A 25,047-nucleotide genomic window follows, 5' to 3' on the forward strand; every position below is an offset into this window, starting at 1 on the left:
CTTACGAAGATCTTGCAGGTGAGCTGATAAAGGTCCCCCAAAACAAGGAGATTCTTTTGATCTTACATGTCCTCGGGACACTGTGTTCAGTCATCTTCCCAGAGCAAGGTACTCATTACCCAGATGTCCAGACTCTTGACCTTTGCCCCCTGAGTCATATATCTTCTCTCTACATGGACACATAAAAGCAGGGGGAAAACGGCCAAGTAAGCCAATCCTCTGGGTTAAAGGGGGAAATTATTTACATTCCATTCTCACATCCTTCCTCTCTGAAACTTTTTTTTTTTTTTGGCTGCACTGAGCAGCATGTGGGATCCTAGTTCCCTGACCAAGGATGGAACCCTGTGCCCCCTGCAGTGGAAGCGTGGAGTCTCAACCACTGGATCTCCAGGAAAGTTCCTCTCTGAATGTTTAAAAGAAGCTTGCTTTTCTTAAAAACTGGTCAGTTCCTATCTTATGGATAATATGAATCTTATGATGTTTCTCATTTTGCTGTGCCCACCAGGAATCCCTTAGCCAAATCTAAAACTGGACCGAACCTAAAGATTCAGTGCTTATATCTAACGAGTCTAAGTGTTTGTTATGTGGATCTCAAATCAAAACGTCCATCACCAGCCACGTGAATTCCTTCTTCAAGAGAGACGAGAGTCAGGGATGGGAATATGGGTGATGGCATAATGCTGGTTTTCCCCTGGCACTTCGGATGCGTTCTGTACCATAGTTTATGACACACGACAGGGCAGAATTTGTCCAGACTTGATCAAGAACCACATCCACTAAGAAACTCCTCTTGCCATTCAGTTATCCATAACTTTCAATAGTGTGAATTTTCTCGGAGGGCGTGGTCTTTCAAGAGGTCTGTACAAATTCTGGTATCAGGCACTATGAAATGGAAATCAAAATAAATCTGAGGTAATGCGAAATAAACATGAAACAGCAAAAAAAAAAAAAACCCAAGTTTTTTATAGCTATCTACACCTTCTGCTTTAAGTCATAGCTAATTTAATTTGGGGGGCAGGAAAGCAAGACAAGTTTGACCCCAACGTTCAGGCTGTTAGAGCCAAAGTTGCTTTTTTTCTAGGTTTTTGCTTTTCATTCAACACCAAATGGTTTAGCAAGTAATGATTGGTATGAATTTTTTCTGACTGCTTCTTAAAAGTGAATCAAGTAATGAACCAAATTAACAAACCACTACATGAACTAGTTATACTTTGAGAACTAATTATCATATATAGAATAATACTGTAATCTGCACGGACTCCTTTTAGCTTTTACGTAACAGGAAGAGCCTGGCAGAAGCACTTGAGTGAGCTGGGAGTTTCGGCTCATATCTAACTCATGAGCTTATCCCTTGAATCCAGGGATATCAAGAGACAGCAAACCTTGAGTGATGGCAAACTCCATGCCCTGCTCTCTCTAGCCACGTGGCTACTTTTTTTGTGATTAGACACCAAAAAATGCCTTCATGGGTTACTGTTATGATTAGTATATTGAATTTTTACAACTCGAGATGCAATTCATAGTAAAAAGCATAGTAATGGGTTGGTGGGGTCCCCTGGATACCTTCACCAATCTGGGACTAGATTAACCCCTCCCTCACAACACACTAAAGCATGTGGATGGCTAAGTAACCAGTCACTGTCACTGACTGGAATTAGCTAAGACAAGCCTGACAACTCTGTTCCCACTGGTCGACGTGCAATGCTTATCAAGACTTAAGTTACATTTGCTCTCAACTTGTTTGTGCAGCTTGTACTTGGTTCTGTTATTATATAATTTAACAAAATATTAAGTAATAAATGAAATTCGAATCTGAAAAAAAGTGACCTGTTGTTTCTATTAAACTGAATGCTTTAGAAACACTTGACAAATGAAAATAGCTAAAAATGCTGAAAAATTAGGTGTATTCGAGATAATGTTAATATTCTAAGGGGAAAACATGACTTCTCAATATCTAGACGGATTCAGTACTGAGCTGCTTGGAAAGTTTTGATGTTCTGGATTTAAAGAAATAAAGACTGGACATCACCGATGGTGTGTCGTGACTATGATTTGTGAGGGAAAGACAATTATGGAACACAAAACAGAGAACCCATATCCAAAGCAACACTCTTGACACTAAATGAAAGACTAACCGATTCTGAGCGTTGATATTTCTAAGTTTAATAAAATGTTTATGGTGGGCATGTGTCATTTTTCATTATTTCCACTCTCAAATGATTAATCATCCAACTAGGTGGTCCTAATTGTATTTGATAACGCTTTCTCTAAGGAACTAAAACCAAGGTCTGGACTCTCCCTCTCTATTTTCTTCTTTCCTTGATAAAGAACTTGAACAAAAATGAAAGGGAGACAGTTTGCCTTGATGAAATCTCACCCCCCTTTCAGCGGTCATGTTCTCTGGAGTCTGCACTTCCCTAGGCTCTGCAAAGGAGGCTCCCAGGGCTGCCTGCCTGGTGGCCCAGGTTAAATATTGCCTCTTCTCTCTCCTTTGCATTTACAACCGCCTTTATCTCAAGTCCTAGTATGCTCAGCTAGGAGCTGAGCAAAGTAAGGCTAAGGTCAACTTACACTACAATGGTGTTTCTTTTCCCTAGGATGTTTGCATTTCAGAAGATCTATCTAGGGCTTCCCTGGTGGCGCAGTGGTGGAGAGTCTGCCTGCCTGCCAATGCAGGGGACATTGGTTCGTGCCCCGGTCCAGGAAGATCCCACATGCCGCGGAGCGGCTGGGCCTGTGAGCCATGGCCGCTGAGCCTGCGCGTCCGGAGCCTGTGCTCCGCAGCGGGAGAGGCCACAACAGTGAGAGGCCCGCGTACTGCAAAAAAAAAAAAAAAAAAAAAATCACATGCACTGACCTTTTGTTCCATTGCCTCAAGTATGTTCAATGTGAATATGGGAGCAGGATGCATCAGGCACTGATCAAAGTCTGGACAGTCATCAGAGCCTGTCTTATGACCAATAATGATGTAACCAACCTCCCTGTGAGCTACACCGAGGCCAGAGGGTACCTGGACAGGAAGCTCCCAAGTGCTCTGGCTCAGTGTGTGGTGACCAATTCATAATGCAGCCACCGCCAAGGGAACTTCACTGTCTCCCGGTGGCGATAATTAGTGTGTGTGACCAGACCAACGGCAGAGGACTCCAGAAACACAAACGCTCCAATATAGATACTTACGCCTATAACTGACCTCAGTGGGACTTGTGGCCACATCTCGAGACATACAACATAAACCAGGGTGAATTATGTGACACTTGAGCCAGCAGTGGGAAAAATCATTAATTGTCACATTCTAAGAGCACATCTCTCTGCCTTCCTGAAAAACAGCAAGTTCTAAACTAGCCCCATTTCCCATACCTGATGTCGTAAGAGGTACTTTCAACATCAGCGATGCCGGAGATCTTTATCAACAGCTGCCCTCTCCATCTGCACAATACCAGAAACCTCCGTAAAGGCAGGACACATATTCGTCAAGTGATTATTATCTATCAAATTCATCTATTTCTCTCAAAACTCTTCGAAGTAGGTATTTTAATCTCCGTTTTTACAAATTAAAAAAACTGGGGCTTGGAGAGCGTGTATTCCTTATTCGGGAACACCCGTGAGCTGCCACTCACGGCATGAGAACCAAATGCGGAAACTTCCATTTCCAAAGCCTCTGCTTTCCCACTCACTGTAAAGCCTCCTAGTTTTATTCTCAAGTGGTTCACACTTTTCATTTCACCTGCAAAGCATTCCTCCAAAAAGTCTACACACCACTGAAAACTTATACCACCTAATCAAAAACACCCCACAAAAGGTCCTGTATTTTCTTGAAGTTTTTTTTTGTTTTTTTAACAACGGTCACTGTTGATATTAGCATTTTATTTTTCATTTGCTTAGTTTCTCCAGGGCCGGCTTGGAGCCTTTCGACAAGGCACCAAGGTCTCACCTGCAGACCCGCCCTCACTGAGTGGAACTAATGACAGACACTCCTGCTTTTAGAAACTCATTCTTCAAAGTAGATTCCATTCGTCTTATTCATTTATCCTCCTGTATAAGATGTCAAAGACAAAGTCACAAATGAATTTCTGTCCGTCTTATTTAGTCAAGTTGATTTATAAGCTAAAGCTAAGGATGCAAGGTGGACTGAAGTGGTACAAAACTATTGTGCCTAAGAAATCATTTGCGAGCTTTCCTTTGACACAGCTAGGCATTTTTAAACATCTCCATTTATCTTTCATTTTGACATCCTATTTAGAAAGGTGCCATTACCAAACTACCAAAAATTTATCTGGTTGAAACTAATTAATGACATCATCAATTATTTCAGAAGTCTGCATTGAAACGAAGGCTTAATAAGCACCATGATCATTCAAAATAACAATGGCTGGTTCTCTAATGTTCTGATGTCCAATTATTTTTGCACTGAATGTTACTGAATAGTTGCAGAAGTCAAAGCTTAGCATTAGCTTTCTCAAAAATAAATCCATTTTCCTATTATAAGGGCCTTATTTCAGTAAATTCACCTTAATGGAATCAACTGCCTTCATAGAACTATGAAGAGTACACAAAGCCATTAGACACCTCATCTCAGGTCAAATGGCATGAAAAAGAGGCCAGGATCCTATTGGAAATTAAGATTTATTGCTATTTTCAGAGAACAGGACTGTAGGTCAAACCAGGGAAATACTGTACCATAATATTGCCCTTTATAGGATACCATTAAAAGGCTTTCCACATGTATGAATAAGTACATAAATATAGATTATACGAAATTTCAGGAAATCCTTAAAATCTTCTCCGGGAAAGAACTAGTCAAATATTTTCCTTGGATTTAGGCTGAGTCATAGTTTACAGTATATGTAACGTGCTTTCATACAGTCAATTTTTGTTAACCAGAATCTTAAATTTTAAATGTTCAAATGAGAAGTCTGTTCTTTGAAGAAATTTGGAGGGATATCCATTCTTGATCTATTATTTTAAAATTGGATTTAAAAAAAATATTGTTTTAGCAACACTCCACTCACAAGAGAATGGATATAATTATCTCTGATTGCCTGGTCTAGACAGATAACCACGCGAACACAAAGAAAGAGGAAGGAGGTTGGTATCAGTGGTCTTGGTGTAAATAAGACGGTATGGGGTCTCCAGGGCTATGAGACACACTAGGATTCATGGAAATAATTTTCGTCCCAAACTACAACTACCAGGCCTCAAAAACAGCAGATACTGTGGCCAACTTTTCTTAACCCCCAACCTTCTTTCATTTCTTTTTAAAAAGAACATGTTTTATATTCCTTACACCAGAATAACAATATTTTCAATGAACAATGAAAGACAGAATATATAACATGGGAAAAAATATTTGCAATACATATATGAAAGGACTAATTTCCCTAATTTAAAATGAGCTCATATAAGTCAATATGATAAAGACAAAGAACCCTGTAGGGAAGAAAAGGAGCAAAAAGAAAGAGGAAGGAGAAGAGGAAGAAGACAGTACACAATAAAGCATAAGAGCAGACAATTTACAAAAAGAAATATGAATGCCCAAGGAACCTATAGAAAGATACGAAATCTGTTATTAAAGATAAGCAGGTGAAAACATAGAGGTAGCATTTTTAACTTATCAGATTGGCAAAAATGTTAAAGCCTTGTGATTTACAGTGGTGATGGGGGTGTGGGAAAGACACAACCTTGGGAAGAGAAAACCAATCTGTGTAGCCCTTCTAGAGTACAATCGGCAATTCTTACCAAAGTTAAAGATGCACACATCCTCTGACTTAGCCATCTCACTGCTAGGAATGTAACCTACTGACATATCATCAGGAGGTTTATTTACAAAAAGGCGAACTGTAATAACTCCAGTAGGTAACTACAACTCCTCCCCACAAATACTTGGCAATTACTAAACTAGCCAGAAGACAAAGGTAAAATCAATTACTACACGTCCATAATGTGGATGAAATAATGAAATCTTGTACATATCATATTAAAGTAAATAAGGAAGATCTGTGCATTGACGGGAAAGAGCTCTAAAAAAGTAATAGGAAAAGTAAAAAAAAAAAAGGCTATAGAAAATATGTACAACTGAATCCCTTTATTATAAAATTGTAAAAAGCAGAGAGCCAGAAAGATGCAGATATATGCCCAAAACATTTTTTTTCCTGGAAGAAATCACAAAAAATGTAACAACAGTCACATTTGAGGAGAGGCTTTTACTTCTCTTTTTGTACCTTTTGATACCATTTGTATGTTAGCCATGTACACGCACTGTTTTTTATTTATTTTCAACGTCATCATGGGTTACCTGAATGTAAGATTATGGACAATTCTCTCTCTCTTTACATTTGAAATCTAATTTAAAAAAGTGTTAAAGCTATAAGCCTTTAAAACTCCTGAACCTCCCAAAATATATTTAATGAGCTAAAAGGTTTTTCAGGAGAGTTCTGAGGGAGAAAAACTCAAAATAAGAAATGAAGTAGAGAAAAAGAAGGCAGCACAGACAGATCAAGTTATCAACTTGGGTTCAAGGTCAAGGCTGAGTACTTGTCCCTTTCTAATGTTTTAAACAAAATGATGAATTATGCATTGCATGGTGTTAGGGAGCAAGAAACTGCTCTGAAATCCAGCAGTTCATAGCCATGGAATGCAGAAAACAACCCGGAGGGAAAAATCTTTAAAAAGCTCTTCTGGAAGGTCTACTCTTCTAAATTCACAAGAAGGCAGTAAAGAAATGCACTAGCAAACAACCACTACACACACATAAAACCATAACCCTATATATTGTGAAATCCTTTGGCAAATATTTATAAAGCGTCAGAGATAAATCTCAGATTGAATTACTTCATGTGCAATTACAATTCTAGGTTGTACCAAATATTTTCACAAGCATTCAACAAAAAGCCTGGGATGTCATCTGGTTGGATGGCATTTCATAAATGTAGCATGCACCAATTCCTGATTATCCAGGAATTTATCTAAGGTTTAAGAGGCAAACAATAAAAAAGAAAATGAAAGAAAGTTAATCTTCAACAGTCCCTTAGGGATAAGTCACCATATGGATAACACAGGTTATCAAACCATACAGTGTTCAAAGTCTGAGGAAAATGATTAAGTACCATCAAGGGAAAAAATAAAAACCACTCCAAATATACACATCATGTGCTACTGCTTGGTTGAATGAAAGAAAAATAAAGGTTCTGAGAAAAGGGTGAGCTTTTTTCTCCCTGTGCCAGTTATGAATTTACTGTCTGTCTGCCATAAGTTCACCCTTTACTGCCTGATCTGCATAAATGGATCTGGGCCCCTGAGAAATTTTTTCACTTGCTCGCTTGCATGATGTTGTTAACCAGTGTCAGCAAGAGATGCTGGAAAGGCACTGCTGGAGGAAGGCCCCGTGCCTCCTGGTTCCGGCGCACTCCTTGGCAGCCTCCTGCCGTATGAGCAGCTTCGCTGGCACCCGTCTACTGCTTTTGTAGTGGAGTATCCCCGTCCACATCTCCCTGTGCACAGCGTTCCCCAGCACCCCAAAGGATGGATGGTGCCTTTTCAGCAAGTTCCACCAGCCTGGCACCACAGCAATTTCTCTGGGCCGCAGCCAGGAGCGTTCTCTCCAGCAAGGTCTGGATCGGGTTTGAGGTGTGGCCTTTGCCTCAGGGGCCCAAGGGCCAGTGGTTGCTCCCTATTATCTATTATTTCTGTATTCTAGAGCTCTGTTTACTTCTTATTAGCCAGGCATCATTGCTCCAACCCCTTGTCATAGCTAATAACTCTCAATATTTAACTGCTGCCCTGTTCAAACTACTTTATGGTATCTGCCCCCCGACTGCACTGACTGACACACTCTCTTTGTCTACCAGCGTTCCCGCTGCAGGCCCCATGGCAAACTACACAAGTGAAAGGAAGAGCAAGAATTTGCATTTTTCCATTTCTGTCCCTGGCTGCATGGCCTTAAACTACCTACATTCTCTCATCTTCAGTTTGTTCACCTCTCAAAAAAAAAAAATATATATATATATATATATATGTATATATAATGTAACATTGTGTTATTTATAATATTAATGCTGTGAGGAGTAAGTTAAACTAGCATAGGCAAACCACGAATCCAGTACCTAGCCCAGACAATTTGACATGTCTAGTTATCCACACCTAGCACCCTGACACATGGAGAGCTTGAGCCCAAAGCTGCCGAATACTCCATGCTCCAAAGATCAGGAGAGGTTATCCGTTCAGAAAACAAACATAGCAAAAAAAGAAAGAAAAAACCCCATACTCATACTCCTCACTTTTCAAGTTATTTTCACAATAAAATTCTAGATAACAGTCATAAAAGGGCAGAAAGTAAGAAGCACTGATTTTTCATTGTATTAAAACTTCTCCCACTTAGATGAAAATCACTTCAGGGAGAAAATCTGGTTATCCCTTGAGGATTTCCTGGTTAGATTAGACCTGGGCAATTTTAAGGTTAAATTCCACGTCATGAAAAAAAAGACTTTTTTTGGAGTATGGTGGGAGGAAGGAAAAGAACAGTAGGGAGAGGCACTCTCTTGTAGGTTAAGGGTTGTCATCATTCCGCACCTCTCCCTCACCTTCTCACATAAACGTGGTCACCAAGTCCCACCAATTCTATTCCACAGACTTCTCCTAAATGGAATATGTCCTCTCTTGCTTGGAACCACTGTCACTGCCTACACCCTGGCCTTCAGAAGGGATCACGTGGGTTATTACAATCCAGTGGGTTATTACAATCCAGGGAGATATAAGATCCTCCCTGCCATCAAAGTTTAGTAGCTTAAAGATAGGATAACATTATTTAAACCTCCCCCCCCCAGCCCCTGTGACACCATCATGCTCCTACAGGAGACCACTCTTCCAGTCTCTGCATTCTGGTCTCCCTCAGTGACTCAAGGAACCCCAAAGTGTCAGGCTGTTTCAGGGCTCCAAGTCTTCACAGGGGCTGTGAACCTGGCCTAGTATGCCTCGTGTAGGCCCCACTCCCGTTCCCTGGCAAGTCCTGCTCACCCTAAGGCCCCTGGCAGAGGCCTCCTTGAAGACAGGATTAGTTCCACTGAAATGGACCTACATTCCAGATCTTGAGCTCCTCTAGGGCAGAGACCAGCTCGCACTCGTCTTTGAACGTCTGGCCATTACATGGAAGCAGCAGCAAGTTTACTCATGACTGGGAATGATAATACCTACTTTATGCAGCAGCTGTAAAGGAAAGAGATAAGGCCTAACCATTGTGAGCAGCTAAAGGACATAATACAGATAATGAAATATACAGGCTTAGATCAGAGCTCTCTGCAATGATTTCATGCTATGAAAAATAGCTGAAGGCTTTACATTATGATTCCTAATCATATAGCCATTCACTTGGTGAACAAACATTTATCGAATGCTTACTTTATGCTAGGTGCAAATTTACTTTTATCATAAACCATCACATGAGTCAGGACAGTAGTGGACTCAGTGTAGAAAACAGGATAATTAAACTGAATTTAAAATCTCTATGAGATTACAGATATTATTACAATATTAAAGATTACAGTATTATTTTAAAATATTGGGAGAAAAAAGTCAATGATCCAAAGCTGATGGCATACCAGGAACTGATTTATTTTCTATTTCTGTATAATCAGTGTATAGTATTTTTAGTTGCCAGGGGATGTTCTTTTCAGAGGCTCCGCTTTTCCTAGTTTGAGCCAAAATGACAAACCACAGGGATTCTGAAAAGATAGCACTCAGGATAACTGGGCTAGTCCAGACGTTTAATTATTAGACCCTAATAATCTTCCCCCAGAAGATTCCTGCCCTGGTTCCCTATCTCCAGGCCCTCCCCTCTCCCACTCATCTTCTTACTCATGATACTACATTCCTAGGTTCCTCATCTTCCCTGCCCACTTAGAGAGGGCACTGGCTTCTACCTTTTTAATTTGGTGGCTGCAAACATATTCTTTATTTAAAAAAAAAAAAAGTGAAAGCTTTCTGTGAAAAAATCTTCCAAACAACGCACTTCAGTAAATTTTGAACCAATCTGTTAAAAACGTAAAAATGTACTATGTGCCAGGGACCTGGACTACCAAGATGCGTGGAACACAGTCCCTGCCCCAAGGAGTTCACAGTCCATCTCAAGGGAGAAACATGTAATGCAATCTACTAAGTGATGTATGGAAAAGAGCATGACTGCACACGCCTGGAGGCCAGGACGCATGAGGTCACCTTATATTGGTTGGCCAAAAAGTTCGTTCAGGTTTTCCTGTAAGATGTTACGGAAAAACCCGAATGAACTTTTTGGCGAACCCGATACATAAGAGGTGCTCAGCTCACCAGATACCAGCTGCGTTGGTCCTGGGCTGATAGATCCATCCCTTCTGGTCCCCGACTCTGCTCTGCGTTGTCACAGGGGATCAACATGCTGGATTCAACCAATGGGAGGCGCTGGCAGAAGACTGGAGAGCAGAAGCTGCCGGGGGTACTTCTCACCTTCCTGTCCCGGATCTCCTTTGTGGCTTTGGCTTTTATCTGCCCCTGAGCTCCAATAACAGCCTCCACAACTTGTCCCTCCAGCCTGAGACTAGTAATGACTTCCTGCTGGGGCTAATCTCTAGGCTTCTTCAGTGGGCTCCCCGCTGCACCATCACCTGTGGAAGGAACTTCACTAAATACCCTCTATTGTAAATAAAAGTGGCTTCTGTTTTCCTACTTAGGCCCTGACTAGCCAGTTACACTATAATGTGCTGATAATTCACTTTGACTCTCAAAAGCAGTCATGCTCCGCTGGAATTCAAAGTTGAAACTTGAGGAAAGCTAAGATTTTCAATAATAATACTAATACCTTCATTTGGCCGAAAAGAGTCAACTTTGTTAAACCCTAGAAATGTTTTGGTTTATACAGGAATTCCTTGAAAATGGATCCAATGCCTTAATACATATTTTCCTTAAGGCTGAATCACCTTCCTGGGATGAGATGATGTAAATGTTCTGTATCTGTTCTGCCCACCATGGTAACCACCAAGCACATGTAGCTCTTGAGCACCGGGATGTGGTTAGCATGACTAAGAAACAGAATGTTTAATTTAATATTATTTAATGTGCTTAAATATCTGCAAGTGGCCAGTGGCTGCAGGACTGGACAGCAGAGGTCTAGCATATGGTCATCTCCATTGTGGGGAAGAACTCCTGCTGCGGGTGTTTCTGTGGGCGTTGGCAGGGAACAGGTGGATACAGAGAGAAGCACTGTAGAACTATCAGCCCTTTTGTTCATTCCATTTACAATTTAAAAATATAACAACACCTGGCCTACCAGATCTCCAACCACAGGAACACACAATTTACTCAGATAACTTAGTTAACAAACTTTCAGAGAATAAACCTCCTTTGAACACAATGGTAGCTTGAGAATGAAGGTCTGGAGAAAATGTTGGCTGGTGAGAAGTATAGGGCTCAGTCCATTAAGAGGAGGAGCTCTCTGGAATTGTAAATAACATTAGAATCTTGCTTTGTATTCCCTATTCTTCAACCCAATGGGAATAACCTCCTGCTTATTCCCTACTGCATTGTCCCAGTCCAATCCTTACTTTCTTTCCAAGAGGATTCTCCTAGAGTCTTCCCAGGGCCGTGTGGTTTTCACACGACATATCTCCACCTATCCCGGAGCTGCTCCAATTGTAAGAGGCATTCCCTTTGATCTAGACCGGTGATGGCTAGTTTCTGGGTTACAAACATTCACTTTCACATCTCTGACCTTTATGTGGACATCATCAAAGTAAATGACATCAGGTTCCTGCTTCTCCTGAGAATTCTGCTCCCAGAAGTAAATGCTAAAGGTTTAAGAAGGTGACTCTCCCAGCCCACTAGACTGATATTATCAAACCATTGCTGAATAGCACAAAATCACTTACTATCAACAGTACTTAACTGCAGGGAATCGTTTCAGTATATCCGTGGGAATATAAAAATATTAAAAGGACAGTTTTACATGAATAGACTTTAAAAGTACCACAGCTTCCAGAACCCTAATGCCCCAAAGACTTGGCCATATTATCCTGAGAACCAAATAAAAGTATACTTCATAAATGTACAAGAATCTTAGCAATACAAAACCGTACTGAAAAATTCTACTGTGAAATGTGGGCTATGAACTGCTGTGATTGGGGACTTCCGTAATTGTTTAGTAATTTGTGCAATTTAAATGAGAATTACAGGATACACTAACTAGCAAAGTAGGAAGTAGTTAGTTTACATGGTAACTGTAACGATAACAATGTATTCTAGTTTGCTTTACTCATGTTTACATGAGTCACTCACAATAGACCATCACACTTCCAGCATGAATAAGTATTCCGTTACACTCATTTTTCTTCTCAACATTTTCGAAAAAGCAAAAAATATACTATCATTAGGATGGGAATCACACTCTTATGTTGCCAGTCACAACGTAAGAAAAGGTGAAGACAAGCAACAGTGGGGAAGCCAGCTAGTCCGTGCAGAGTATTGCATCTTGGTGGACTTACCACAGTCCAAGGCTGGCCCTTGAACCTTGCAATTCATAAATATGGTGATCAAGAGAGGGTTCAGGCTAACCAAACTCAGGGTGACAGTAAAGTAAAAATGTCAATTTAATACCATCATGTAGACTGGATGGTGGATACTGATATCTGCTGATCCTATGTCTCCTGAAAAGTATAATTCATGAGGAACCCAAATTATAATCAGAAGGATGCATCAAGGGCATGGAAGGGTAATGTGTTTTGTGGCTTCCTGTATGGCCCGACACTGCACTGTGAGGTTAAGGTAGGCTCGGGGCGGGGGGGACTTCCCTGGTGGCGCAGTGGTTAAGAATCCGCCTGCCAATGCAGGGGATGCGGGTTCGAGCCCTGATGCGGGAAGGTCCCACATGCCGCGGAGCAACTAAGCCCGTGCGCCACAACTACTGAGTCTACGTCCCTAGAGCCCGTGCTGCGCAACAAGAGAAGCCACCGCAATGAGAAGCCTGCGCAACCCAATGAAGAGTAGCCCCCGCCCGCGGCAACTAGAGAAAGCCCGTGTGCAGCAACGAAGACCCAGCACAGCCAAAAATATTAAAAAAAAAAAAAAAAAGGTAGGCTCAGGGGTGTTCAGTGGGGAGGGCAAGACCACAGTCTGAGTCAGGTTGGGAACCTAACCATTTGATTTCAAAAGCCCACAGATGGCCCCACCATTGGGATAAGATCCATACGGAGACCTGCTGATACTATACGAGGGGCAGGGGACCTTCCCCCGTAGAGAGGCCAGCATGGCCTCTCCAAGTTCCAGTCTGCTAAATTCCCCTTCAAACAGATCCCTTCTCAGACTAGCATGCCAATACCTTTAACTAAGTTATAATTCTGCCCTAGAAGCCATTTAATCTCTTTACTTACTTTCTCTATCTTTGCTGTGATTCATTCATTACAGAGGTGTTTTATAGTTTCTTTGGGGGTCTTATCTTTTTATCCAAGTCAGAAAGTGGAAGGGATCTCCCTGTTGGCCCTCATGAGGGTACACACACCACATTTAGGGTAGGAGCCAACAACTCCACAGGGAGATGAAGTCTTTACGAATTTCAGGGAAGGGGGACAGACAGCTTTAAAAAAAAAAAAAAAGCAGCAGCACAGAAAACTCCAACCACAACTGATATTGAAAGAAGCATATTTTTAGAAAACCATTAAACGCCAAAAATACAAGCTAACAGACCTTAGACATGGAGAATGAGCTATCCTATTACACTCTACTTTGACATTTTAAATCTCTTTGTTCCTTTTATGTCTAAAATGTGTTGGGGCCTTTTGGTGAGACTCTAGTTTCAAAACCCAAAGAAATCTATCTTTAGATCTGTTGACTCAGCACAAGGCTAGAACTTGGATTTTGGTATTAAATACCGAAGAGTATCACCAAGCCGGTGCCCAGGGGCCTTTGTAAATCCACAGTCAGCCTTCCAACACTTTTTTTTGGCAGCTCATGGAATCTTCTAGTCTCATCCACCTCTGAGAAATCAAAATGATACATATAAGGACGTACCTAAAGTGGAGCAGTCATCTGTCAGGTCTCAAGAACTGTGGTCAATGGCACCATCTAAAATAGTGATGTATCTATCAATCCCATTTAGTTTATCATGAACCTGACTTTCAGGTTTGCTTTAATATCAAACTCTTGCCTTCTGACCCCACAGAGGTATGCAATTCTGTGTAACCAATTCGGGATTCTCCGTTAGAAGCACTGAGTTTTTGCCAAGAATGCTTACCCAGAAAATCAGGGGCAGCTTGAGACCATGAGGGTCTCGAATGCCACCTTCTATTTCTGCACAACCAGGAGAGTTAAGCAAGCTTGAACGTTAGCTTAATGAAAGCCTCCGAGCACTAACAGGGCTTAGTCTGTGTTATAAATTCTCCAAAGGGTGTTTTGATCCCCTTTGATCCATTCTACATGCAGCTGCTGCACTTCACCTTGGGGCTGCCATCGCTCTCCTGGTATGAGCCAGCCATGAACTCTCCCCACTGCTCCAGGAGGAAAAGTTTCCAGATGCCCAGAGAGAGGCAAGCTGCTGGGGGACTAACACTTCTTCCATCTGAGGGCTGAAGTCACATGTTTATGTGAGGTTTAAACAATTCAGTTCCAATGCGGTTAAGGACCATGAGAAAGAAAATTAGGAGTAGCCTCTCTTTAAAAAATCACTAACTTCCACTCTCCAACCTGAGTAAGAGCCTCTTTCTAACTCAGGGAACTTTTCATTGCTGGGTCTCTGACTGCTACCTCCTTGGGAGATGAACATTGCTACAAAACATTCTGCCTTTACAAAGTAGACAGCAGGTGGGTTGTACACACTTGGGGATCTTTCCACCCAAGCCTTATCACACACACACACACACACACACACACACACACACACACACACGTAATCACACTTGTAAGTCAAATACATTAACTTTCAACTGATTTTATGGATATGCTACATACTGACATAGGTTGCCATAGCAGCAGGAAAACAGTGGACCTTGTGGATGGTCTCCAGACTTCTAGGTCCACAGCTGGTGCACAAGTGGAGGTGACAGGAAGAGTGATCACATGAGAGCTTTGCCTTATCTTTTGGGGGGAGGCTGAGAAGGTACAGAAATCACTAAGACTGCAAAGCTGACGCACTTGCACATTCAGTGGCTGGGTGTGTTGCTTACATCTTAAGGCACTGGAAAATATATTAAGAAACCGTAATATCAAGAGTAAGATGAAAAAACAGAGCAAATTACACTGCTTAAGAACAAATATTACAAGTTTTTGTAGTGGAGCAATTCACAAACCTAGAAACTATATCCTGGCTAGTTCCAGACTAATATGACGTAGGTAACTCTTGTTTTCCATGCAACTCATCCTCTTCCTCAGATAAGCGCTTCTCACCTTGGTGCATATTATGGTCCTTACCTACAAGGCCAAATCAACACTTGCAAAGACATTCACCTCTCCTAATTTCTGAAGACAAGAAGACTTTTTGTTTTCTGTCTTTTAATATTAAGATCCAATTTCTTTATTCATCCTCTTTCCAAATCTTACATTTTAATAAGCACCACTCAATCCCATTGCCAAAAAAGTTAATTGTAACATGGCTTAGTACATACAAGGCATGAATGTAAATCTGGTAGCACAGTCCACACTCTATGAAACATGAATTGGGTTTTCACACATAAAGAAACTTGCCCCAAATCACACAGCAGGTTGAATTGGTAGGGCTGAGATTCAAGCATAGGCTTATTGGACTCTCAAACCACTGTAATATATTCCTCCCTGGAACGGAGCAAATAATATTTTAATGTGCCGCTGCTGATAAAAGGTATATGCCGTATACATGTGCAGATTTCAGAATACATTAACTCTCAAAGGCCCTTTCACAAATATACTCTTAAAGCTACTCTGTGATGTCCCTAAAGCAAAGATCAGTATTCAAACTTCACAAAGAGAAACACACATATGGAAGAGTTAAGCCAGGGTTTCTCAGCCTCAGCACTATCGACATTTGAACAGGATGATTTTTAGTTTGGGGGCTGTCCTGTGCATTGCAGGACGTTAGCAGCATCCCTGGCCTCTACCCGTCAAATGCCAGCAGCACATCTTCCCGCCCCAGCTGCATCCATCAAAACTATGTCCAAATGTCCCTTGAGGGGTAACTCACACCCCAAGGAAAGCGACTGAGTTAACTGCCTGGTTAAAGGCTATACTGATAACCAGGAAAGAATTCTACTAAATCCTAGTTTAATGGAGATTTCTCTTATACCAAGCTACAGCTCCTCAAGAGAAAGCACTTGTTAGACTGGAGGAAATATCTCAGAATTCAGAATGTGACCACCTCTGCTTCACTTCACAGTATATGATCACTCTCTCTCAGCTTTTACACTAAGGTATACGTCTCCAGCGTCTTCGACCACTGTTCATATAGTTTCTAGACCCTCTCCAAAACCTGATTACTCCATTCTGGACACACACTTAAACATAAACCCAGAAATATGCACAACATTGCCACAGGAAGAAAAAGCAGTAGCAACAACGAAAGACTAAAAGGCGGCACATGCAATTTACAGTCAGGCTCTGTTTTCAAGCACTTCTCCTGAATAATCTAATTTGATCCTTAACATTTTCAATGGCCGTAGGAGGGAAGTATTATTATCTGCATTTTATGAATGAAGAGACTGAGGCACAGAGCGCTCAAATAACCTGCCCAAGGGCAGGCTCCAAAGTCCTTGTTCTTAATCACTATCTACAGTGCTTCAAAGAACTGTGGGATTATCACCTCCTTGGTTCTAAATTCTCTGTCTCTACTAGTGTGTGTTTTGTTGTCCAGCTGTATCAAACTCCCTCATTAAGGCACACTGCGGGCACCTTATTCAAGTCTGACGTCACCCTACTGATCAGCCCTCTTCAGGTATAAGACACAAACCCACTTACCTATACTATTGTCCACCCACTTTGTCCACCTTGAGTAAAGCACACACAGCCCTTTGTTAAATGTTTTTCCAGAGCAGACATGTCGTATCTATGGCATGTCCTGATATACTAGTTCAGCAACTATCGAAAAAGAAAGGTCAACTGGAGATGAGTGATGCTAGATACTGATCACCACCACGATTTTTTAAGTGGTCCCAATCTATCTTTTCAAAAATGTGATCTATTAGTCTGCTAAACAGCAACATACACTCTGCAGCTAAAGTTTCCAGAATTTACCATCTCCCCGGTTTTCAAAACCTAAGTTGTCTGGCATACTTCCTTCTCTCCATGATTTTCTCAAGATCACCCCCAAATGGTTTTATCATCACACTGGCATGTCCTTTCAACATCCTCAAGAATTCCAGTCACTTCAAGCAGCTAGGGTTTAGAGAGGTTTAAGGAGGAGGCCAAGGCATCCTTGCTTTGCTTGGGAAGCTGGGTGGGTGTTCAGTGTCATAGAGGTGGCAAAAATGATGAGGGAGGGTGTGAGCCACACTCGGTCCTGGAATAGATATTGTAGTCTGTGGTCTTCTAAGAAGGTGGCATGTTCTCTTGTATATTATATGACATCCCAACAGATGATCCAGCAGATGGACTCTCAGAATTGGCTGCCCCTGGTGAGACACACTGAGGATTTCCCGTCTAACAAGAAAAGCTTAGCGTTCAGAGTGTGCCTTTCATGACCTTACCATTCCTAACAAACAGGTTCAACATTAACCTAAGTGCTAGCAGAAATTTAAAATCATTTCACATAGCATATAAAATACTGCTGGAGTGCACTCAGACATTCAACCACTGGACATCCACGGACCCAGCTGCTTGGTGTTACAATTAGAGAACAGCCAAGCTGTCCTTGATGAGGAGAAGAATCTGCACATCCAGAACCAGAAGGGCTTCAGGGAAGAAGGCAGGAGAAAGTCCCTCCAAATCAGCAACTATTAGGCAGCCTCAGGTATCAACAGGCTCATGTTAGTTAATATTTGAAAACCACAAGCTTCCAAAGTAAATGCATTATTCCTTGAACTTTGATATTTTGGTACTGGGGCAATGCAGAGCCTTTAAAACTCCTTAAAAATCTTCTTTGAACCCAGAACCACCTCTGGATTATTTCTCACAGAAAAATCAACACTATATTAGGAGCAATTGGGGCCACATGGGAAAAATTACAAACCTTAAATGTTACCTTGTATTATAAATTAAATTAACCAACTGTGAAATTTGGAGATTATGTAACCTTGCTGAGGCTGTTTCTTCATCACAAAACAGAGATGATAATACCTCTACCTCTCAGCATTATTGGGAAAAACAGAATGAGGTAGCAGGTGCAAAGCATCTCACTTAAATGTTCAGCTCTGTTACAACTATTAGGTAAAACTTGAATCAAAATTAAAATTTAATTATCCCTTTAGATTTTAGACATATTTTCCCATGCTCACCACCTGAGGGGGCTGTTCCAAGTACCCCAGTGGACTTAAGGCCATTTCTGTCAATATCACAGTCTGTTTCCCAAAAGAAACGGGATCCCAAGGTGTTACCTCTCACAGGAGGTGTTTGATCAGTTAAACTCAAAGCAAGTTGAGTTTACCCATTAGCCCATGAGCACAAAAACAGTGGTACTAGGAGTTCAATGTGTAACTCATTAAAAATTCTAAAAAACATTTTAATTATTCCACTTGGAAGTGATTTCTTTCTAGAGTAGTTTCCTTTATAGAGCTAAAGAAGTCAGTTGCAAAGCACTTTACTCTTTCTTTCTGTTACAGAGCTTGTCTACTGCATTAGAGTCTGTATCTTCAAAAATGAAGGAAGTGTAAAGATACTCTTCATACCTCTATAATTCATATTTGGAACTTCATAATTCAGTTTACATTTTCCTGTCATCCTTTATGCTACAGGGGAGTCTTCAGCCTGCCTTTTCAGCACAGTCAGTGTTTCTGGTGGTGATACCTGTCTGTTGCACTATGTCCTTAGTAAAACAGCAATAATCACAAGACTATGCTTCTCCTGCCCTCTACCTCCCCATTCCTCTTGGAAGAAAATAATTTGCCTGCACCATACAAACTGCTATGCATTTGCTGACTAACTTCTTACATTAAAAAGCAGTTTTAATTAAGAGCAGATTTTTAAAAGAAGCTCACTATTTCTACATAAATTTAAAAGTGACAATCAGTTCAACAGGGTTAACAGACCTTAGGTCTCCTGGTTCCCGTTACAACCTAAGTAACATCTACACATAGCAAACTCAAATAGGAGAGGGAGGGGGGAAAAAAGCAAGTGCCATGCATTCTCTCGGTGTATTTACTTCCGCAAATTCCACAAGAGCAGTTACCTGGCCATAATAAATAGAAAGCATGGCTGTGGAGTAAACATGCCCACTCCAAATCACAGGGAGCACGTGCTTCCTTCTGGCACTGAGCGCAGATCTCACTCACCAGCTCGCTCCGAACCAGCCAGAGAAGTTGGCTGAAGGACCTTTTTGTACAGGGACTGGAATCTGAGAAAGTGAGTAGTTCCCCAAAACTGAGTAACCAAGCTGTAAGTATAACCCCACTACCTCAAAAATCTCCATTAGGAAAGCCGGATAACCCCAAACCGAAACCACCCCCTGGATCCTTGGCTGTCAAAGCACCCCGCAACATTCAGAGCATTTGTTGACGCAGCCTATCCCGATCCACTGTTTTATCAACTACCCTGTGAGCGTTCTCAGGTGTCAATAGCTATTGCCTGTTTGATCATCAAGGCGGATTTAGTAAAAACTAAGAGTCCCTTTACTTCGCTGTAGAAGGAATGGCAACGACTGCGGTACCGAGTGTCTTCTGCAAGGCAAGGGAGACTGTTTCTCCCGGCTTTTAACCAGGTCCCACCGTCTGTGACTGCTACAACGCGTCCCCCAGAGAGCACACTAATGAAACCTAGTATCCCAGAAGGAGCAGTACTTACGGTCTCTCCTCCCAGGAGGCCAAGTCTCGGGAAACTTCCCGGGGCGCCAAGTTTGCGCGCGGCGCCGGCACGCTCAGGGTGCGCGCTGCCCGCCCGGACGCCGGCGGAGAGGCGAAGGCGGCCGGAGGCGCGCCGACCCGCGACCCCGGCTCTTCGGGTGCGCCCGCGCCTCGGCGGGCCCTGGCCGCCTTCTCCCGCGGCCTGAGGGGTCGGAGTGCAAGGACCGCAGCGCTGAGCAGCCGACGCCCCGGCGGGCGGGCGGCGGGAGGATCCTCTCCCTCGAGCAGCTGTGAGCGGGCACGCCGGGTCCAAACCCAGAGGCTCCAGCAGGGAGGCCGCGGGTGTGGCCGGGCAGCAGAGGTTTTTTTGGAATGCGGGGTGTGGCCCTCTAACACAGCAAAAAAGAAATGAGTCAGCCCGTGTGATCCTAACCAATGAGCTTGTTCACTGTCGGTTAAGGCGGAACTTTCCTTTCTTGATTTATATGAGGCTTAGGAGCCTTTTAGACTTTTTTTTTTTAAACTTAAGCCTTTAACAACGTCAAGAAAATGGTAGATGGCCTTACAACTCTTACAAAACAAGGATTAATTTTGTTATGATAGATACTTGATCAGTGGATGTATGTTAATTTCTGTTACTTAGTAAAAGTTCTTAAGCTAGGCAGCGATCCTGGAGGTAATGAGCGTGGAATCTGGCGACAAAGCAGATTGGGATCTAACCTCCAAGATGGATCTAACCTCTGACACTGTATGATCTTGCGCGGGTTAATTATCTGCAGTGAAAGGGACAAAATGCTCACCCAACAGTTTGCTGGACAGATTATATGTAATAATACATGCAAAGCATTTGGACAGTGCATGACATAGAGTGGGCACTCAAACAATGCTGTCTTGTCCCTCTGATTACTGAATCAAAATCTCCAAACCTGTAGACAAACTGGCCCATAATTTTTGTTTAAATTCTTTTCAATGTTAAAATATCCAAAGAATTTTCGAGCTGAAATAGTTCTTTGGTATTTGCATGGTCTGAGTCCCTTATTTAAGTGATAGAAAACTGAAGAAGCTTTTGGTTTAGGATTCTTGGATTTGGTGTTCCTGTTATACAAGAGAAATTTTATTAGTAGCAGGGGAAAAAAAGGCTTAAAATTGGAATGATTCCATTTATGCCACAATTAAACCAACTTTTAAAAAGTAAGAGTGATTTTGGAAATATTCATTCTATCTCGGTCACTGTACCCTAAACATCATTTTGGAATAGAAGTAATGAAAAGAAACTTAAAGTAGCTTGGAATTGGCAAATTACAGGAGACCACAGAAGTGCTAGGTCCTGAGCACCAGTTAAGAGTTGGTTACTAGTGAGGGAAGAGAGTTTTTGCAGAGGAATAATTTTTTTTAAGTTACCAATTAAACTATCTTGGCTTTGGAGACAATCTCCTGAGTTTAACTTCCTCATATTTGTTTAAAACCAGTCATTCCATAGGCCAAGATTTCTTTAAAATACTCTTTAAACCAAAGATAAAATCTTAAGTGAGATCAAGGACCCTTTCTAAAATGCTATTCTTTTCTTCGAATCATCATAGAAGAATAGAAAGAACTCTGCACCTGGAGTCAAGAGCTCCTGTCCTAATCTCTGCCAGTAAGTGATCAGGTATATTGCCCTACATAAACTGCTTCATCTCTCTCTGCAGATTTCTAAGCGTTCTTCCAGTTTTAAGACCAAGTTATGGTCCAAAAGAGCAGGCAGAAGATAAGCCTATAACCTAAAATTTAACTTTAGCAACAGGCATAAACTGGGCCTATATCCTAGATGATGAAACCGATAAATCACTCTTGACTCTCATATTCCTCATAAAGGTAATCTTATTGTCCTAGACACTGTAAATTAAATTCTGGAGTCATCTGAGCTCCCTCCCTATTGACAATTCACTATCCCCAGGCATGATGACACCTTCCTAATGTCTTTCACACCTTTTCCATCCTGGTTCAGTCATCCATGCCCTCTTGCCAGGGTCACTGAGTCCCATCCTCTGTGCTCCCAACACATCATCATCACCATCATGTGATAAATGTCAGAGTCCAGCGTGCCATCATGTCATAAACCGGGGGTCCTCTTTCTATCAGTTAAACTAGTATAGTTCTATAGTAGAGATCAAGAGGAAAACATTTGCTTTACAAGCAACTTTCTTCAAACATTCATGTAAATACATACCTATTTTAAGGCACATTGATTTTCTGTTTATGAAACTATTACCATCAATTATACTGGCCAAACTGATAATATGTTGGCTGTTACATCAAGAACTATGTGTGTATGAGCAACTCAATAAACTTCGTGACCCTGCAGTTTTAAATACGCAATTGTACGCATGTGTGCAGCCATACATAGATATGCTGAGATATGTGAAAGTGAAAAAGGGAAAGGTAGCCCATACAGGAAAGAGAGAGATAACCTAGTTTGTTTCTATTGTCTAGGATGCAGTCAAGGTGAAAATGTATAAAGTGGGTGCTCCGTTCAAGAAGAAGGAAGGCTTCATAAATAAGTGCACCTGAGATCATAACTCAAAGCACCCAAGAGATGTTTACAATGATCCTTATGCTTCGGAAATAAGGACATAATTACCAATGTTATTCGAACATCCTCACAATAGAAAAAGGTTCACTATTTCTAGGATATCTTAGTCGCCTAAAGTTAAAATGCGAAGTACAAAGCCTGTCAATCTATGGTTAAAAAAAAGGAACGATTAGCTCCGGCCCCAGTGCCATAATGTTTGTCATTCAAAAGCTGGCTTTCACCTCTCCAACCCCATCTTCCACTTAAAAAACCCTCGGCCAAATAACCCCACCGGTCTACTTGTTGTTCCCCTAACGCAATGGGCACATTATCACCTCCACACCTGAGCCCATGCCATGGCCTCTGTCAGATGGCCTTTCTCACTCTTCTTACTAGTTATTACCTTCCAGACCCACTCAAACCCCTTCCTTTTCCTGGAACCCTCCTCACTGGCTCAAGCCCCAGGGAACTCTCCTCTCCTCCAAATGCCTACAGACCTTATTCTTTATACCTCCATCTCAAACTGACTTAGAGAGCCTTAGTATCTTCCTTCTTTTTGAAATCCCTGACTTTTCTCTCTTGGCAGATGACAAAAGTCCATCGGAGGCAGAGATGGTGTTTCAGAGGCCTTGTATCCCGCAGGACCTAGCAGATTCTGAATGGTTGCTGAGATAATGACGTTTAAGTTATATAACAGCCACAAAGGAGAAAGGAAAACTTTCCTTTTCACTGCTGACACACCAAGAATACACAAATATTATAGCTGTTCAAACCAGTTGGCAAGTAGAACCCAAGTGGCAGATGCGTGTCTTTGCTCTTTATGACATGTTCCAACAATAAAGAATGCCACTACTGAGAAAGCAAATCTGATACTTCCTAAAGGGAAGTAGAGTTTACAGAAGAGTGTCAGCACATACAATCTCAGTTCCCCAAATACTAACCCACTCACGAGAACAGAGAGACTAAGTCATTCTATCATCCGTTTCAAGTAAGGAACACATACATACATATCTGACCATCTTACCAAAGTACCAATTCCTCCTTAAATAGAAACATCTACCCGTTTACCTACAAGTGCTCCTAATCATAAAAGGTAGCAAATGACAGTTCTCCGAGGCAACTTGTAACTACTAGAACCATCATAAGTTTCCATTTGTTTATATGGTTTAAAATCAAAAGCTATATGACATTTGCATTAGAGCAAGCCTCTGTCCAAGAGTCATTATCATACATACACACACGGAGTCACTCGTATCCTTTGATGAGTGCTAACACATTTCTGCTTTTATGAGATGGGAATAAACGCTACCGTTGTTCTCAAAAAGCTATGTGATAAATCAGCCAACCTACTATGCAATTACATTTATTATAATTGCCCATGACAAAGACACAGACTTCTTAAATATTCCAAGTACAAACAACCAAATGAATTATTCAGTATTCTTTAACTTGCAGGTAACAGAAAGGGCACTTGAAGGAGCAGAGGCAGAAGCAAGACAGACTCACTGAGTCTAGCAACACAAAAGCCACGGGGGTGGCTAGGCTTTAGGACCAACTCATCATCAGGACAAGAGAACATCTCTGCTTCTACAGGTTGGCTTTGTTCTCCCTTCCTAAAATCTGCCTTCTTCCACTTAACTCCCAGCTCTGCCACTAAGAGGGACTATTCCATAGTTATAATTTTTAAAATTCTTAAGAAAACCTCATGCTGGTCCAGCCTGGGGCCATGTAGCCACTCCAGTGGCCAAGGTCCCATGACTGACTGGTCTACACTAGAACTACCTCGTTGAACTGGCGGGAAGAGCAGCAAGTCCTCCAGAAGATAGGTGAGTTTACTTCCCAGAAGTGGAAAGGGGGGCTCGTTTGTCTGCCCCCAAAATATCACCACCTATCAAGAAATTCCACTTCAAGTCTAACGCAAAAGCTTATCTAAGCAGTCCTCAACCTGGTAATAAGTTACATTCTGAAAGTTGTTTAATGAACTCTAAAGTTCATGAACACTTCTGTGGCACTTGAAATGCATTTCACTAGAGACCAAATGTAGAGAGACTGGCTTCTCTGCCAGACTTTAAAGGCCTATTGAACTCATGGTTTATCTGAAGTATAATGTTAATAATATTTCTAACACTATACTCAAACCCCATTCATAACATTGTTCCTATAGGAAAATGTATTTGAAATTCCACCTACAGCAAGAAAAACATGCTCAATTTAATTCATTTACTGAGTATCCAGTAACGATAGTGGCTTCCATTGTGCACATATCACTTTACATTTAATCTGTACACAATACAGCAAGGCAGGTATTAACAACTGAACACACGACGAAACTGGGAGTTCGAGAAGGTTTTGAAGCCTAAGGTCAATCATGAAGACAAGTCAGAGCCTGCTTCAGAGATATGAATGTTTGACCCCAAAGCTGGGACTATTCTGTCTGATATCTGTAGCAGCCAGACAAGAGCGGGCTTTCAGTTCAGGTGACTAAGAGCTGAGCTAACATTTCAGACTCTGTGTGAAAGCATCTAGATTTCCCTGCAGAGAAGAGAAGGAACTAGTGGGCATCATACACAGTCAATAGCCAGACATTAA

The 25,047-nt window shown here is 41.7% G+C and overlaps 1 protein-coding gene across 13 annotated transcripts in view; it reads right to left on the reverse strand.

The window, feature by feature from the left end:
- The window catches only part of SGMS1 (sphingomyelin synthase 1), a 291,522-nt gene that overhangs the window by 74,230 nt on the left and 192,245 nt on the right, over window positions 1–25,047 (reverse strand). The window contains exon 1 of one of the 13 annotated variants that reach the window (XM_060125545.1): window positions 19,909–20,251. The exons of 11 other annotated variants lie outside the window; for them this stretch is intronic. The gene's annotated coding sequence lies outside the window, so the exon portion shown is untranslated. Of the gene's footprint in view, window positions 1–19,400; window positions 19,420–19,908; window positions 20,252–25,047 lie in introns of those variants that run through there. One more of the 13 variants, XM_060125547.1, reaches the window with a different exon arrangement.

The sequence above is a fragment of the Lagenorhynchus albirostris genome, chromosome 16 (genome assembly GCF_949774975.1).
Source record: "Lagenorhynchus albirostris chromosome 16, mLagAlb1.1, whole genome shotgun sequence".
Lineage (NCBI taxonomy): Eukaryota > Metazoa > Chordata > Mammalia > Artiodactyla > Delphinidae > Lagenorhynchus > Lagenorhynchus albirostris.